We start from the raw sequence: 19,001 nt of genomic DNA on the forward strand, positions 1-19,001 counted from the left end.
TACCAAGAAGTGAGCGAACTGTCCACCTCCATTTCTCCTTGCTCGACTCTCATCCCACGGTGCGGCTAAGATGGATATTCCACAGGGTCATAGACCTCTGCATTAAAATCTTCCTTTCTACCTGCTGAGGTGCTGTGTGCCATGGCCACTGCAATGGCCAAGTTTCACCTGTTTCATTGCAGATCATCCACACTTGCACCACTCACTCCAATTGGACCCCTCCCCACCTTTGCCTAGGCAAGGTTACCTGGCGTAGTAGGCACTGCCTACATTACCATCACCACAAATTGTACGAGCATCTACTACTCATCCTACATGGGAGAGTTACAGGTCATGCTGAGCAACAAGCTCAGTGTGGGATAACACGTGCAACTTAGTTCTGGAAGCCCCTCAAACAATACACACTAACTTTGTCCATTGATGCTCAACACCGTCAGGGCTGGAGATGAAAATTTCATGTTGACCACTCCGATAATCTGAATTGGTGGCAGAAACTTTAAAGGCTTGCCAACAACTTTTCTGGAGATTTCAATTCTGGTGCAGCCACTGTAGAGTATCACATACAGGGAGTCTGGAATGAGGATGGTGAGCAGCCATTACAAAGGTCAATTTAAAAGTTAAAATTCCTCCAAGTTGCAATTGACTGATAGGGATTCAGACAAATTACAGGGCTTTCTATTCAGATTTATTTGTTGCATTTGTGACCATATGATGCATTAAAAGGCAGGAAACAATTTGTAACAAATTAAATTTTTGTTTAAGAGCTGCAATTTGGTTTCACAGTGTCCCTAAGTATAGGGACCAACGCATATTTTTCAGTAGACCTTTCTCCTGAATTAACATCCTACCTATCAAAACGTTTACTTCCATTAATAGTTATTTGTCTGCATTACTCTACAAATAATCCATTGACCTATAAATTCCAACTCTCCACAGGCTGAAAATCTGTTATTGTCCACAGCACGAAAAGTCTTCTTTTTCAGTTCTAAGGGAAAAAAAGTGGGTTTTACATTTTGTCATCCATAACTGAACACAATTTCCAATTGGAAGCAAATTTGCAGCCTCCTCATCGAAGAAAACACCCCAACATTTGCCTTACGGAATTTAGGAAAACTACCGTATTTACTCGAATCTAAGCCGCACTTTTTTTTCCGGTTTCTGTAATCCAAAAAACCGCCTGCGGCTTAGAATCGAGTGCAAAGTAAGTGTGTAACGCCGGAAATGCATATCCTCCTATTTCCATCTATTGTACTATTATTTTTTTCCCCTGTTTTGTTACCTTAAGATATGACATTTCTGTCTCTTTATATATTGTAATTGTTTTACTGTTTGTATATATATATATTTATGCATTTATGTCGATGTATAATTGGTTTGTTTCGTAAATATTATTTGTATTTTACGCTGGGTCTTGCCTAGGGAAAACTGCTATCGAACGATTACATCGATAGGTCGTGTGAAGAATCAAAGTGTGTAGGATCTTTGGTAGTGTGAACTCTGCCGCGTGGAGCGCGGGCAGAACAGTGAGAGTCTGGCGGGAGTAGCGAGTGGAGCAGGTGGTGTGACGCTCCCGCGAGTTGCCGCGCTTTCGGGGTTTGGCAGCATGTAATTGCGCTCGACTCGCGATGATAGTTTCTGACATGGTGTCGCGGACGGGAAGCATTAGCTGGCGCACATCAAGAGCCCGTTTCGCCTGGTGACCGTGTCGAGAAGAAGGCGCGCCAACATCCAGCTTCTGCAACAGCGACGGCCGACAATGAGTGACTGTCGCCACCTCCTCGATCGACGGCTTCAAACCTTCAATCAACCAACAAGGAAGACTAAAAGCACGTAAAGTTTCAGAACTGTATGGCAGACCTCAGCTTTTCAAATTGTTCCATTTGCCTCGCAAAATTACAGCAACTTAGCATGAACCTTTGTTGCTCATTGTCCCAATTGCATTACCAAGCAAGGTCCCTTCCTTTTCCGGAATGAACCCGAGTATCGTTGAAATTCAGACGCCAGCATTAAAGTAACATCATTTCACTGCTTTAATCTCAAAGGTATTCATAGCTGGCTTCAATATTCAGATTACACAAGCACAAATTAAGAGTGCGAGTTTTGTTATCGTATTTTAGCTTACCTGTGACTGCAGCTCAGCTTGGTACGTACTAAATTTTACTATTGTTAATTGTTCAGGATCATTTAATTCAAGTTCAAAGTTAAATCTCTTATTTCTAAATTGCGTAGATTCAAGTAGTTTTTGAAATGATTGTTGAGGTAGTCCAAGACTAACCGTATTTTACTGAATTTCGATGTGCTTCAGAAAGAAAGCTCACTATTAACTTCAGTCACTAAATTAACTTTCGATTTTCCGGTTATTAATTCTTTTGCTAAATTAAGTCAGGGTGTAGCGAAATTTATTGCTTCTGACAAACTTTCAGTTTTCACACTACACGTGTCAACCTTCAGTTGCCACGCTTCTAGTGTTAATTATATGTGTAATAACCTTTCTTTTTCAGTTACTATAGTAATTGTCCTTAGGACTGGCGACCGTGATTTCCCCCAAATCTCAAATATCTAATTACCGCTAGTTAATTGTTAACGTAACGGCCGCACATTTACTTTCTTTATTAACTTTACCCCTTTTCAAAATTAATTTCCACCAGTTTCATTTGCATTTTTCCTTTCATTTAGATGTAACCCTTTCCTCCCTCTTTACCGACAGGTTAACTTCGGTGACGATTGCTTTTCCAAAACTCCCATTAGGTACACGCGGTTTCATTTTTCACTGTCATTAAGGTCGGTAAGTGAGGGGGAGGTTACACGTGGCGGCCTGGTGACAGGACAATCTTCAGATTTGAGGTTGTTCTGGACACGAATTTTCTTTGGTGCAAATGTCGTAACAAAGTACTGGTTACGTACAGGCCGTTACATCAGCGAGAATAAGTAGTGGGAGTAATCCTAATTACATTTGAGATTTGTCATTTATATTGAAAATTATTAAAATGAGTGAAGGCAACAATTACCAAAATTTGGTAGACTTGGATACGGAACAATCGGTCGAACAGTGGGAAACGCGCACGGCGGTTCCCATTGTTCAGGGGCAGGCGGCTAGCATGAAAGACGCGACCGCCGAAACGCAACAAAGAGCAGAAATGGAATTCCAAACTTTAGAAAATGTTTCGGAATCGGAAGCGAAAATCAAATCTGTACCCCTTGATGATGAATACGGGGGAACATGTATAGAGGAACCAGCTACGGAAGTAAAACCGGTAGTCTCCGGGAATTTAACTGATTTATTGAATGTTTTGATTAATGAAATCAAGAGTCAATCGGCAGAAATTATAGCTCTGTCTGCCAAGCAAGAAGCTCAGTCTGAAAAGATTGAACGAAAGCTAGACAATCAGAACAAAGCTATTAATGTTGTTAACAACAATGTTGGAGTTGTTAATACAAAAGTTGATAAAATCAAAGAAGATATTGTTGTAATTAATACCGAAATCGGTAATCTTAAACAGGAAATGATAGGCGTTCAGGCGGAAATTGCGAGCATAAATACTCGTTTTGATTCCGAAATTAGCAGAATCGAGAAAAGTGTAGGAGAAGCAGTTGCTCCGATCATCGAGAATAAGGTGACGGAACAAATTCAATTAGTGAAAAAAGAGGATCAACAGAAGGTGGAAACTTTAAAGGCTTTAGTGTCCGAAGTAGACACTAAAGTGAGGGAGCAGGCTAATACCTGCGAAGAGAAAAAGAGGGAAGTGGAAACGCTTGCGACAACCACTTGCCAAGTAATTACGAGAGTGTCGGAATTAGAAAAGAAACTTGACGAAAAACAGAGCTATGTGCCAATCTGTGAACATAGTTCGGAATTGTTGATGAAAGAGGAGCAGTTCGACCCCTTGAAAAAAAGCGGTATACACACGACGGATTTCATTAAAAATTGTGAAAGAGTTTTACCCAGATCATGGACTAATGAGAGAAAAATTAATGCGGTTATTGATGTGCTGGCTGGTGATGCCAAGCGTTGGGGCTTAAACCTCGACATTACGAACCTGACTTTTGACGAGTTTAAAAATTTGTTTCTGGCTGAATACTGGTCAGAGCAAAAACAGCAAAGTGTCTGGCGTGAATTTGTCGTATCGAGGCCTTTCGATGCGAATTCGCGCGGTTCGATGAGGGAGTTTTGTGAGGGCTGGATCCGCAAGTTGGAATATTTGCGTGATCGCCGCACGGAATCCGAAATAGTCTGGGAACTCTACAAGAAGCTTCCAGATGATACAAAACGCTATGTAGGAAGCAATTACAGGACAATCAATGATTTCCTGGAAAGAGTTGAGGACGAGGACAATTGGCGCAATAATCGCGACAGTGGTAGAGGCCGTGGTAACAACAACGGGTACCACCCCAACCATAACAACGATAACCATGGGAAGAATGCATACCGCAGCAATGACAATAATGGTTCGGACCGTAATAACAATCGGTACAATGCAAATAATAACCGGAATGACGGAAACCAGTATCATACTAGCGTGATACGGGCTGCGCAGAATAGTAATAACGCCAGAGGGTGTGACCAGCCGCCTCAGCAGTATCCGGGGAGCGTATCTGCTGGGACGAGACAGGGAAACCATTAGCCGCGCCGGTGAGGGGCCGACCGGGCGTGGAGAAATTTTGGCGGCCCAATAACAGGAGAAAACCCAGGTGTCGTCGTTATGAAAATTCCGTATGGAATAATCAACGGCGGGAGAGTGTGCCAGTGTTAGGAGAAAGGAGTGCGCCCACAAGTAGTAAATCAGCTGTATACATGGCAGCAGAAAATACATTCACTGTCAGTGAGAACAATTTAAGTAGTGTTCCGGAAATCGATTATAAAGTGGCAGCTGTAATACCCACAGCGGAACTGGAGATTGAGTTTAAGAATGATTCGCAATTGTTGAGAGAAGATCAGATGTCGGATAACACGTCCGTCATCGAGCGAGGGGATGCAGAGAGGGATGAGGTCTGGTTAAGGCAGTTCGGTCGCTTATACGACGAACTAAGAGATTATAGGGGTCTGTATGGGAGAAGTGTTTATGGGGAGCGCGTGCAGGATTTGCTACGTCTCGTCCCGCAAGAAGATAGTGTTTGTGAAATGATAGAAAGTTCTGGCCCTAATCGGCAGACTTTACTAGAAATAGTTGATGTTAAGGGGGAGCACGAGCAAGATTCGTCGTGTTTCGTCCCGCAGGAGTTAGATGTTGAAGTAGTAACGGAAAGTTCTGGCCCTAACCGGCAGACCTTACCGAAAGTTTCAGTGGTAGAAGTAACCGACCCATCCGACGCAAACCTCCAGTTTAAACATTGCGAGAGTATTAAGGAGAAAGATTGCGAAAATTTTAGTGATAGCCGGACACGATTGGTAGAAAAGCACATAGATTACAACGTGTATGAGGTTAGAGCTGACGTTATGCGGTCAGACGGTAGCAGTGTGGGTTGCGCAGATCCAGAGGAAGTAATTTCAGATGCGACTGGGCACATTCCTCCAGGTAGATTGGCAGATGAGATCAATCTGACCAAAGAGGAATCAACGAAGGTGACAATTAGTGAATCGATAGCAAAGCAACACTCACTAGTTGACGAGTTACAGGAAAAGGTTTCGGTATTGGAGGCGAAGCTAGAGACTAAGCCTCAGGACAAACGTGTTGAAATTAAAACAGTATGTGAACAGAGACTGAAAAAGCCGCCAGATAAACCGGATTTAGGATCAAAGCCGGATGGTTTTTTCTGGAATGACCTGGATATAGACGAGGATTTACTGTGGGAAAATAAAGAAACAGTCGAGGACAAGTGTAGACAGATAGTAGTGTCTGTTAATATGCACGACCTACAACTAAACGTGTTGATTGACACCGGTGCAGAATTGAGTGCTGTATCTGGGAAAATATTTGAGTTACTGAAAGACAGACCTGGCATCGTAGTTATGCCAGTAACAGGAGTGAAAATTATCGGTGCTACTGGGAAGGCCAGTAAACCGGTCACAAAACAGATTTTTGTCAACTTCGAGATATGTGGGGCACGATTTGAACAAGAGTTTGTCGTCGTGCCAGACTTAACTACGGAAGTAATTATCGGGTTAGATTGGCTATTAAAGTACCGTGCAGTGATTAACTGCGAAAGCAAAACTTTGACATGTATGTCACTAGATAAAACGATAGTAGTTAGCTTTGACGAGGCAGGAGACGGTGTGCATAGGCAATACCAGCCTATACACATTGTTAACTGGCCGAATGGTATTGATGTAGGTATGAATTTGAACTACTGTAAAGTGAGGAATCTCGGCATTGACAAAAGTGTAGAAAGTTTAGTGGAAGAGATAATCAAATTCCCTCCACGGATTAACATTAGTATTGGTGTGAAAAAAGATCGTTTGCGAGAAGTAATGAAGTTAAAAGCCGATGCTCGTATACGTCGTCATGACGCTAAAGCGCGTTTTGCTAAGTTTGCGATCGGAGACTTAGTACTTGTAAAAGCTCATGAGAAATCGAGCGAGATAGACAATGAAATCTCTAAATTTAAGTTTGTTTATAATGGACCATATAAAGTCATTGGTATACCTCACACAAATGCTTATTGCTTAGAGTATCCAAGCTCTGGAAAGCTATTAGGTATTCGAAATATAGTAGATTTGAAATTGTACCAACCTAGGATCGATTAATACCACACAATGGGTAATTTGTACAATATGTAAATATAGAGTGTAAGATTTAAGGTTTGCTAGATTGCCATGCTTTTGACTGACCAAGGTCATTAAAGAAGTTGTAATTAATAAGTAATTAATTTTGATTAATCAATTTAATTTTAATCAATTTAATCATGATCTAATCAACTGAAAAATCCAAGCTGCTAGTTTAAGTTTTCAGCTGAGTCACAGTAGATTAAGCAATGTAAATATGATTTTGTAACTAGCTGTAAGATTTCATGAATATGTGTTTTACTAGTCATTGCCGATGTACTTAGACGCTGTTTTAAGTTTCAGGCTTGTACATGTGTGATGATGGACAGTGTTGAGTTATCCACTGTGATAGTGTTTATGGACTCCTTGAGATTACTCGGGAGTGAGTTTTTCCGAAAGAATTCAGTGGAACGGACGTTCTGGAAACGCCGTCACAAGGGCGAGTGAGATCAAGCGTGCCGCACACGCGGGCGCAACAATACTGGCGAGGCGAGCCGCTGTCGGCTCTTGTGCCGCTGTTGGCTCTTGGGCCGCTGTCGGCATTCTTTGTACTTGCGAGTACGGAAGGCGGAATTGTTTTTCTTCCTGGACAGCTGAAAGAATTCTACTGTCAATATTTATGTTTTTTTCGATCTGATGTATATTATTTTCTTGTTTAGCGTTAATTGGACATGACGAGAAAATTAATTATGAAAAGGTTACAAAAAAATGTGTATTCTATGTAATTAATTATTAGTTTGCGTATTTTGATATACCTGTTTTTTATGACCATGCACTCTGATCAATTTTGCAAATAATATTCCATTTCTTATAGTGTTACGAATTTTAATGATTTTAGAATAGCTAAACCATTTTCTACGTTTTCTATGAATTTTAATATGTTGTCAACCTGTTTTATTTTGTGCAAGATGACAGAGTGGAATAAGATTAGGAGTGTCTCCACTCAATTATTATGGTCTAAAAAAAAAATTATTTATGCTTAATTAGACGAATGCTAAATTTTGTTGATGTTTTGAGCATATGCATTTCCGCTGTTTCTTTTTTGGGACATTTTCTGAGTCTGTTTACGTTACACGAACATCCTCAGACAATGTGGGGCACGTGTAACGCCGGAAATGCATATCCTCCTATTTCCATCTATTGTACTATTATTTTTTTCCCCTGTTTTGTTACCTTAAGATATGACATTTCTGTCTCTTTATATATTGTAATTGTTTTACTGTTTGTATATATATATATTTATGCATTTATGTCGATGTATAATTGGTTTGTTTCGTAAATATTATTTGTATTTTACGCTGGGTCTTGCCTAGGGAAAACTGCTATCGAACGATTACATCGATAGGTCGTGTGAAGAATCAAAGTGTGTAGGATCTTTGGTAGTGTGAACTCTGCCGCGTGGAGCGCGGGCAGAACAGTGAGAGTCTGGCGGGAGTAGCGAGTGGAGCAGGTGGTGTGACGCTCCCGCGAGTTGCCGCGCTTTCGGGGTTTGGCAGCATGTAATTGCGCTCGACTCGCGATGATAGTTTCTGACATGGTGTCGCGGACGGGAAGCATTAGCTGGCGCACATCAAGAGCCCGTTTCGCCTGGTGACCGTGTCGAGAAGAAGGCGCGCCAACATCCAGCTTCTGCAACAGCGACGGCCGACAATGAGTGACTGTCGCCACCTCCTCGATCGACGGCTTCAAACCTTCAATCAACCAACAAGGAAGACTAAAAGCACGTAAAGTTTCAGAACTGTATGGCAGACCTCAGCTTTTCAAATTGTTCCATTTGCCTCGCAAAATTACAGCAACTTAGCATGAACCTTTGTTGCTCATTGTCCCAATTGCATTACCAAGCAAGGTCCCTTCCTTTTCCGGAATGAACCCGAGTATCGTTGAAATTCAGACGCCAGCATTAAAGTAACATCATTTCACTGCTTTAATCTCAAAGGTATTCATAGCTGGCTTCAATATTCAGATTACACAAGCACAAATTAAGAGTGCGAGTTTTGTTATCGTATTTTAGCTTACCTGTGACTGCAGCTCAGCTTGGTACGTACTAAATTTTACTATTGTTAATTGTTCAGGATCATTTAATTCAAGTTCAAAGTTAAATCTCTTATTTCTAAATTGCGTAGATTCAAGTAGTTTTTGAAATGATTGTTGAGGTAGTCCAAGACTAACCGTATTTTACTGAATTTCGATGTGCTTCAGAAAGAAAGCTCACTATTAACTTCAGTCACTAAATTAACTTTCGATTTTCCGGTTATTAATTCTTTTGCTAAATTAAGTCAGGGTGTAGCGAAATTTATTGCTTCTGACAAACTTTCAGTTTTCACACTACACGTGTCAACCTTCAGTTGCCACGCTTCTAGTGTTAATTATATGTGTAATAACCTTTCTTTTTCAGTTACTATAGTAATTGTCCTTAGGACTGGCGACCGTGATTTCCCCCAAATCTCAAATATCTAATTACCGCTAGTTAATTGTTAACGTAACGGCCGCACATTTACTTTCTTTATTAACTTTACCCCTTTTCAAAATTAATTTCCACCAGTTTCATTTGCATTTTTCCTTTCATTTAGATGTAACCCTTTCCTCCCTCTTTACCGACAGGTTAACTTCGGTGACGATTGCTTTTCCAAAACTCCCATTAGGTACACGCGGTTTCATTTTTCACTGTCATTAAGGTCGGTAAGTGAGGGGGAGGTTACACGTGGCGGCCTGGTGACAGGACAATCTTCAGATTTGAGGTTGTTCTGGACACGAATTTTCTTTGGTGCAAATGTCGTAACAAAGTACTGGCTACGTACAGGCCGTTACATCAGCGAGAATAAGTAGTGGGAGTAATCCTAATTACATTTGAGATTTGTCATTTATATTGAAAATTATTAAAATGAGTGAAGGCAACAATTACCAAAATTTGGTAGACTTGGATACGGAACAATCGGTCGAACAGTGGGAAACGCGCACGGCGGTTCCCATTGTTCAGGGGCAGGCGGCTAGCATGAAAGACGCGACCGCCGAAACGCAACAAAGAGCAGAAATGGAATTCCAAACTTTAGAAAATGTTTCGGAATCGGAAGCGAAAATCAAATCTGTACCCCTTGATGATGAATACGGGGGAACATGTATAGAGGAACCAGCTACGGAAGTAAAACCGGTAGTCTCCGGGAATTTAACTGATTTATTGAATGTTTTGATTAATGAAATCAAGAGTCAATCGGCAGAAATTATAGCTCTGTCTGCCAAGCAAGAAGCTCAGTCTGAAAAGATTGAACGAAAGCTAGACAATCAGAACAAAGCTATTAATGTTGTTAACAACAATGTTGGAGTTGTTAATACAAAAGTTGATAAAATCAAAGAAGATATTGTTGTAATTAATACCGAAATCGGTAATCTTAAACAGGAAATGATAGGCGTTCAGGCGGAAATTGCGAGCATAAATACTCGTTTTGATTCCGAAATTAGCAGAATCGAGAAAAGTGTAGGAGAAGCAGTTGCTCCGATCATCGAGAATAAGGTGACGGAACAAATTCAATTAGTGAAAAAAGAGGATCAACAGAAGGTGGAAACTTTAAAGGCTTTAGTGTCCGAAGTAGACACTAAAGTGAGGGAGCAGGCTAATACCTGCGAAGAGAAAAAGAGGGAAGTGGAAACGCTTGCGACAACCACTTGCCAAGTAATTACGAGAGTGTCGGAATTAGAAAAGAAACTTGACGAAAAACAGAGCTATGTGCCAATCTGTGAACATAGTTCGGAATTGTTGACGAAAGAGGAGCGGTTCGACCCCTTGAAAAAAAGCGGTATACACGCGACGGATTTCATTAAAAATTGTGAAAGAGTTTTACCCAGATCATGGACTAATGAGAGAAAAATTAATGCGGTTATTGATGTGCTGGCTGGTGATGCCAAGCGTTGGGGCTTAAACCTCGACATTACGAACCTGACTTTTGACGAGTTTAAAAATTTGTTTCTGGCTGAATACTGGTCAGAGCAAAAACAGCAAAGTGTCTGGCGCGAATTTGTCGTATCGAGGCCTTTCGATGCGAATTCGCGCGGTTCGATGAGGGAGTTTTGTGAGGGCTGGATCCGCAAGTTGGAATATTTGCGTGATCGCCGCACGGAATCCGAAATAGTCTGGGAACTCTACAAGAAGCTTCCAGATGATACAAAACGCTACGTAGGAAGCAATTACAGGACAATCAATGATTTCCTGGAAAGAGTTGAGGACGAGGACAATTGGCGCAATAATCGCGACAGTGGTAGAGGCCGTGGTAACAACAACGGGTACCACCCCAACCATAACAACGATAACCATGGGAATAATGCATACCGCAGCAATGACAATAATGGTTCGGACCGTAATAACAATCGGTACAATGCAAATAATAACCGGAATGACGGAAACCAGTATCATACTAGCGTGATACGGGCTGCGCAGAATAGTAATAACGCCAGAGGGTGTGACCAGCCGCCTCAGCAGTATCCGGGGAGCGTATCTGCTGGGACGAGACAGGGAAACCATTAGCCGCGCCGGTGAGGGGCCGACCGGGCGTGGAGAAATTTTGGCGGCCCAATAACAGGAGAAAACCCAGGTGTCGTCGTTATGAAAATTCCGTATGGAATAATCAACGGCGGGAGAGTGTGCCAGTGTTAGGAGAAAGGAGTGCGCCCACAAGTAGTAAATCAGCTGTATACATGGCAGCAGAAAATACATTCACTGTCAGTGAGAACAATTTAAGTAGTGTTCCGGAAATCGATTATAAAGTGGCAGCTGTAATACCCACAGCGGAACTGGAGATTGAGTTTAAGAATGATTCGCAATTGTTGAGAGAAGATCAGATGTCGGATAACACGTCCGTCATCGAGCGAGGGGATGCAGAGAGGGATGAGGTCTGGTTAAGGCAGTTCGGTCGCTTATACGACGAACTAAGAGATTATAGGGGTCTGTATGGGAGAAGTGTTTATGGGGAGCGCGTGCAGGATTTGCTACGTCTCGTCCCGCAAGAAGATAGTGTTTGTGAAATGATAGAAAGTTCTGGCCCTAATCGGCAGACTTTACTAGAAATAGTTGATGTTAAGGGGGAGCACGAGCAAGATTCGTCGTGTTTCGTCCCGCAGGAGTTAGATGTTGAAGTAGTAACGGAAAGTTCTGGCCCTAACCGGCAGACCTTACCGAAAGTTTCAGTGGTAGAAGTAACCGACCCATCCGACGCAAACCTCCAGTTTAAACATTGCGAGAGTATTAAGGAGAAAGATTGCGAAAATTTTAGTGATAGCCGGACACGATTGGTAGAAAAGCACATAGATTACAACGTGTATGAGGTTGAGCTGACGTTATGCGGTCAGACGGTAGCAGTGTGGGTTGCGCAGATCCAGAGGAAGTAATTTCAGATGCGACTGGGCACATTCCTCCAGGTAGATTGGCAGATGAGATCAATCTGACCAAAGAGGAATCAACGAAGGTGACAATTAGTGAATCGATAGCAAAGCAACACTCACTAGTTGACGAGTTACAGGAAAAGGTTTCGGTATTGGAGGCGAAGCTAGAGACTAAGCCTCAGGACAAACGTGTTGAAATTAAAACTGTATGTGAACAGAGACTGAAAAAGCCGCCAGATAAACCGGATTTAGGATCAAAGCCGGATGGTTTTTTCTGGAATGACCTGGATATAGACGAGGATTTACTGTGGGAAAATAAAGAAACAGTCGAGGACAAGTGTAGACAGATAGTAGTGTCTGTTAATATGCACGACCTACAACTAAACGTGTTGATTGACACCGGTGCAGAATTGAGTGCTGTATCTGGGAAAATATTTGAGTTACTGAAAGACAGACCTGGCATCGTAGTTATGCCAGTAACAGGAGTGAAAATTATCGGTGCTACTGGGAAGGCCAGTAAACCGGTCACAAAACAGATTTTTGTCAACTTCGAGATATGTGGGGCACGATTTGAACAAGAGTTTGTCGTCGTGCCAGACTTAACTACGGAAGTAATTATCGGGTTAGATTGGCTATTAAAGTACCGTGCAGTGATTAACTGCGAAAGCAAAACTTTGACATGTATGTCACTAGATAAAACGATAGTAGTTAGCTTTGACGAGGCAGGAGACGGTGTGCATAGGCAATACCAGCCTATACACATTGTTAACTGGCCGAATGGTATTGATGTAGGTATGAATTTGAACTACTGTAAAGTGAGGAATCTCGGCATTGACAAAAGTGTAGAAAGTTTAGTGGAAGAGATAATCAAATTCCCTCCACGGATTAACATTAGTATTGGTGTGAAAAAAGATCGTTTGCGAGAAGTAATGAAGTTAAAAGCCGATGCTCGCATACGTCGTCATGACGCTAAAGCGCGTTTTGCTAAGTTTGCGATCGGAGACTTAGTACTTGTAAAAGCTCATGAGAAATCGAGCGAGATAGACAATGAAATCTCTAAATTTAAGTTTGTTTATAATGGACCATATAAAGTCATTGGTATACCTCACACAAATGCTTATTGCTTAGAGTATCCAAGCTCTGGAAAGCTATTAGGTATTCGAAATATAGTAGATTTGAAATTGTACCAACCTAGGATCGATTAATACCACACAATGGGTAATTTGTACAATATGTAAATATAGAGTGTAAGATTTAAGGTTTGCTAGATTGCCATGCTTTTGACTGACCAAGGTCATTAAAGAAGTTGTAATTAATAAGTAATTAATTTTGATTAATCAATTTAATTTTAATCAATTTAATCATGATCTAATCAACTGAAAAATCCAAGCTGCTAGTTTAAGTTTTCAGCTGAGTCACAGTAGATTAAGCAATGTAAATATGATTTTGTAACTAGCTGTAAGATTTCATGAATATGTGTTTTACTAGTCATTGCCGATGTACTTAGACGCTGTTTTAAGTTTCAGGCTTGTACATGTGTGATGATGGACAGTGTTGAGTTATCCACTGTGATAGTGTTTATGGACTCCTTGAGATTACTCGGGAGTGAGTTTTTCCGAAAGAATTCAGTGGAACGGACGTTCTGGAAACGCCGTCACAAGGGCGAGTGAGATCAAGCGTGCCGCACACGCGGGCGCAACAATACTGGCGAGGCGAGCCGCTGTCGGCTCTTGTGCCGCTGTTGGCTCTTGGGCCGCTGTCGGCATTCTTTGTACTTGCGAGTACGGAAGGCGGAATTGTTTTTCTTCCTGGACAGCTGAAAGAATTCTACTGTCAATATTTATGTTTTTTTCGATCTGATGTATATTATTTTCTTGTTTAGCGTTAATTGGACATGACGAGAAAATTAATTATGAAAAGGTTACAAAAAAATGTGTATTCTATGTAATTAATTATTAGTTTGCGTATTTTGATATACCTGTTTTTTATGACCATGCACTCTGATCAATTTTGCAAATAATATTCCATTTCTTATAGTGTTACGAATTTTAATGATTTTAGAATAGCTAAACCATTTTCTACGTTTTCTATGAATTTTAATATGTTGTCAACCTGTTTTATTTTGTGCAAGATGACAGAGTGGAATAAGATTAGGAGTGTCTCCACTCAATTATTATGGTCTAAAAAAAAAATTATTTATGCTTAATTAGACGAATGCTAAATTTTGTTGATGTTTTGAGCATATGCATTTCCGCTGTTTCTTTTTTGGGACATTTTCTGAGTCTGTTTACGTTACACGAACATCCTCAGACAATGTGGGGCACGTGTAACGCCAGAAATGCATATCCTCCTATTTCCATCTATTGTACTATTATTTTTTTCCCCTGTTTTGTTACCTTAAGATATGACATTTCTGTCTCTTTATATATTGTAATTGTTTTACTGTTTGTATATATATATATTTATGCATTTATGTCGATGTATAATTGGTTTGTTTCGTAAATATTATTTGTATTTTACGCTGGGTCTTGCCTAGGGAAAACTGCTATCGAACGATTACATCGATAGGTCGTGTGAAGAATCAAAGTGTGTAGGATCTTTGGTAGTGTGAACTCTGCCGCGTGGAGCGCGGGCAGAACAGTGAGAGTCTGGCGGGAGTAGCGAGTGGAGCAGGTGGTGTGACGCTCCCGCGAGTTGCCGCGCTTTCGGGGTTTGGCAGCATGTAATTGCGCTCGACTCGCGATGATAGTTTCTGACATGGTGTCGCGGACGGGAAGCATTAGCTGGTGCACATCAAGAGCCCGTTTCGCCTGGTGACCGTGTCGAGAAGAAGGCGCGCCAACATCCAGCTTCTGCAACAGCGACGGCCGACAATGAGTGACTGTCGCCACCTCCTCGATCGACGGCTTCAAACCTTCAATCAACCAACAAGGAAGACTAAAAGCACGTAAAGTTTCAGAACTGTATGGCAGACCTCAGCTTTTCAAATTGTTCCATTTGCCTCGCAAAATTACAGCAACTTAGCATGAACCTTTGTTGCTCATTGTCCCAATTGCATTACCAAGCAAGGTCCCTTCCTTTTCCGGAATGAACCCGAGTATCGTTGAAATTCAGACGCCAGCATTAAAGTAACATCATTTCACTGCTTTAATCTCAAAGGTATTCATAGCTGGCTTCAATATTCAGATTACACAAGCACAAATTAAGAGTGCGAGTTTTGTTATCGTATTTTAGCTTACCTGTGACTGCAGCTCAGCTTGGTACGTACTAAATTTTACTATTGTTAATTGTTCAGGATCATTTAATTCAAGTTCAAAGTTAAATCTCTTATTTCTAAATTGCGTAGATTCAAGTAGTTTTTGAAATGATTGTTGAGGTAGTCCAAGACTAACCGTATTTTACTGAATTTCGATGTGCTTCAGAAAGAAAGCTCACTATTAACTTCAGTCACTAAATTAACTTTCGATTTTCCGGTTATTAATTCTTTTGCTAAATTAAGTCAGGGTGTAGCGAAATTTATTGCTTCTGACAAACTTTCAGTTTTCACACTACACGTGTCAACCTTCAGTTGCCACGCTTCTAGTGTTAATTATATGTGTAATAACCTTTCTTTTTCAGTTACTATAGTAATTGTCCTTAGGACTGGCGACCGTGATTTCCCCCAAATCTCAAATATCTAATTACCGCTAGTTAATTGTTAACGTAACGGCCGCACATTTACTTTCTTTATTAACTTTACCCCTTTTCAAAATTAATTTCCACCAGTTTCATTTGCATTTTTCCTTTCATTTAGATGTAACCCTTTCCTCCCTCTTTACCGACAGGTTAACTTCGGTGACGATTGCTTTTCCAAAACTCCCATTAGGTACACGCGGTTTCATTTTTCACTGTCATTAAGGTCGGTAAGTGAGGGGGAGGTTACACGTGGCGGCCTGGTGACAGGACAATCTTCAGATTTGAGGTTGTTCTGGACACGAATTTTCTTTGGTGCAAATGTCGTAACAAAGTACTGGTTACGTACAGGCCGTTACATCAGCGAGAATAAGTAGTGGGAGTAATCCTAATTACATTTGAGATTTGTCATTTATATTGAAAATTATTAAAATGAGTGAAGGCAACAATTACCAAAATTTGGTAGACTTGGATACGGAACAATCGGTCGAACAGTGGGAAACGCGCACGGCGGTTCCCATTGTTCAGGGGCAGGCGGCTAGCATGAAAGACGCGACCGCCGAAACGCAACAAAGAGCAGAAATGGAATTCCAAACTTTAGAAAATGTTTCGGAATCGGAAGCGAAAATCAAATCTGTACCCCTTGATGATGAATACGGGGGAACATGTATAGAGGAACCAGCTACGGAAGTAAAACCGGTAGTCTCCGGGAATTTAACTGATTTATTGAATGTTTTGATTAATGAAATCAAGAGTCAATCGGCAGAAATTATAGCTCTGTCTGCCAAGCAAGAAGCTCAGTCTGAAAAGATTGAACGAAAGCTAGACAATCAGAACAAAGCTATTAATGTTGTTAACAACAATGTTGGAGTTGTTAATACAAAAGTTGATAAAATCAAAGAAGATATTGTTGTAATTAATACCGAAATCGGTAATCTTAAACAGGAAATGATAGGCGTTCAGGCGGAAATTGCGAGCATAAATACTCGTTTTGATTCCGAAATTAGCAGAATCGAGAAAAGTGTAGGAGAAGCAGTTGCTCCGATCATCGAGAATAAGGTGACGGAACAAATTCAATTAGTGAAAAAAGAGGATCAACAGAAGGTGGAAACTTTAAAGGCTTTAGTGTCCGAAGTAGACACTAAAGTGAGGGAGCAGGCTAATACCTGCGAAGAGAAAAAGAGGGAAGTGGAAACGCTTGCGACAACCACTTGCCAAGTAATTACGAGAGTGTCGGAATTAGAAAAGAAACTTGACGAAAAACAGAGCTATGTGCCAATCTGTGAACATAGTTCGGAATTGTTGACGAAAGAGGAGCGGTTCGACCCCTTGAAAAAAAGCGGTATACACGCGACGGATTTCATTAAAAATTGTGAAAGAGTTTTACCCAGATCATGGACTAATGAGAGAAAAATTAATGCGGTTATTGATGTGCTGGCTGGTGATGCCAAGCGTTGGGGCTTAAACCTCGACATTACGAACCTGACTTTTGACGAGTTTAAAAATTTGTTTCTGGCTGAATACTGGTCAGAGCAAAAACAGCAAAGTGTCTGGCGCGAATTTGTCGTATCGAGGCCTTTCGATGCGAATTCGCGCGGTTCGATGAGGGAGTTTTGTGAGGGCTGGATCCGCAAGTTGGAATATTTGCGTGATCGCCGCACGGAATCCGAAATAGTCTGGGAACTCTACAAGAAGCTTCCAGATGATACAAAACGCTACGTAGGAAGCAATTACAGGACAATCAATGATTTCCTGGAAAGAGTTGAGGACGAGGACAATTGGCGCAATAATCGCGACAGTGGTAGAGGCCGTGGTAACAACAACGGGTACCACCCCAACCATAACAACGATAACCATGGGAATAATGCATACCGCAGCAATGACAATAATGGTTCGGACCGTAATAACAATCGGTACAATGCAAATAATAACCGGAATGACGGAAACCAGTATCATACTAGCGTGATACGGGCTGCGCAGAATAGTAATAACGCCAGAGGGTGTGACCAGCCGCCTCAGCAGTATCCGGGGAGCGTATCTGCTGGGACGAGACAGGGAAACCATTAGCCGCGCCGGTGAGGGGCCGACCGGGCGTGGAGAAATTTTGGCGGCCCAATAACAGGAGAAAACCCAGGTGTCGTCGTTATGAAAATTCCGTATGGAATAATCAACGGCGGGAGAGTGTGCCAGTGTTAGGAGAAAGGAGTGCGTTCACAAGTAGTAAATCAGCTGTATACATGGCAGCAGAAAATACATTCACTGTCAGTGAGAACAATTTAAGTAGTGTTCCGGAAATCGATTATAAAGTGGCAGCTGTAATACCCACAGCGGAACTGGAGATTGAGTTTAAGAATGATTCGCAATTGTTGAGAGAAGATCAGATGTCGGATAACACGTCCGTCATCGAGCGAGGGGATGCAGAGAGGGATGAGGTCTGGTTAAGGCAGTTCGGTCGCTTATACGACGAACTAAGAGATTATAGGGGTCTGTATGGGAGAAGTGTTTATGGGGAGCGCGTGCAGGATTTGCTACGTCTCGTCCCGCAAGAAGATAGTGTTTGTGAAATGATAGAAAGTTCTGGCCCTAATCGGCAGACTTTACTAGAAATAGTTGATGTTAAGGGGGAGCACGAGCAAGATTCGTCGTGTTTCGTCCCGCAGGAGTTAGATGTTGAAGTAGTAACGGAAAGTTCTGGTCCTAACCGGCAGACCTTACCGAAAGTTTCAGTGGTAGAAGTAACCGACCCATCTGACGCAAACCTCCAGTTTAAACATTGCGAGAGTATTAAGGAGAAAGATTGCGAAAATTTTAGTGATAGCCGGACACGATTGGTAGAAAAGCACATAGATTACAACGTGTATGAGGTTAGAGCTGACGTTATGCGGTCAGACGGTAGCAGTGTGGGTTGCGCAGATCCAGAGGAAGTAATTTCAGATGCGACTGGGCACATTCCTCCAGGTAGATTGGCAGATGAGATCAATCTGACCAAAGAGGAATCAACGAAGGTGACAATTAGTGAATCGATAGCAAAGCAACACTCACTAGTTGACGAGTTACAGGAAAAGGTTTCGGTATTGGAGGCGAAGCTAGAGACTAAGCCTCAGGACAAACGTGTTGAAATTAAAACTGTATGTGAACAGAGACTGAAAAAGCCGCCAGATAAACCGGATTTAGGATCAAAGCCGGATGGTTTTTTCTGGAATGACCTGGATATAGACGAGGATTTACTGTGGGAAAATAAAGAAACAGTCGAGGACAA

Source organism: Schistocerca serialis, chromosome 7 (genome assembly GCF_023864345.2).
Source record: "Schistocerca serialis cubense isolate TAMUIC-IGC-003099 chromosome 7, iqSchSeri2.2, whole genome shotgun sequence".
NCBI lineage: Eukaryota > Metazoa > Arthropoda > Insecta > Orthoptera > Acrididae > Schistocerca > Schistocerca serialis.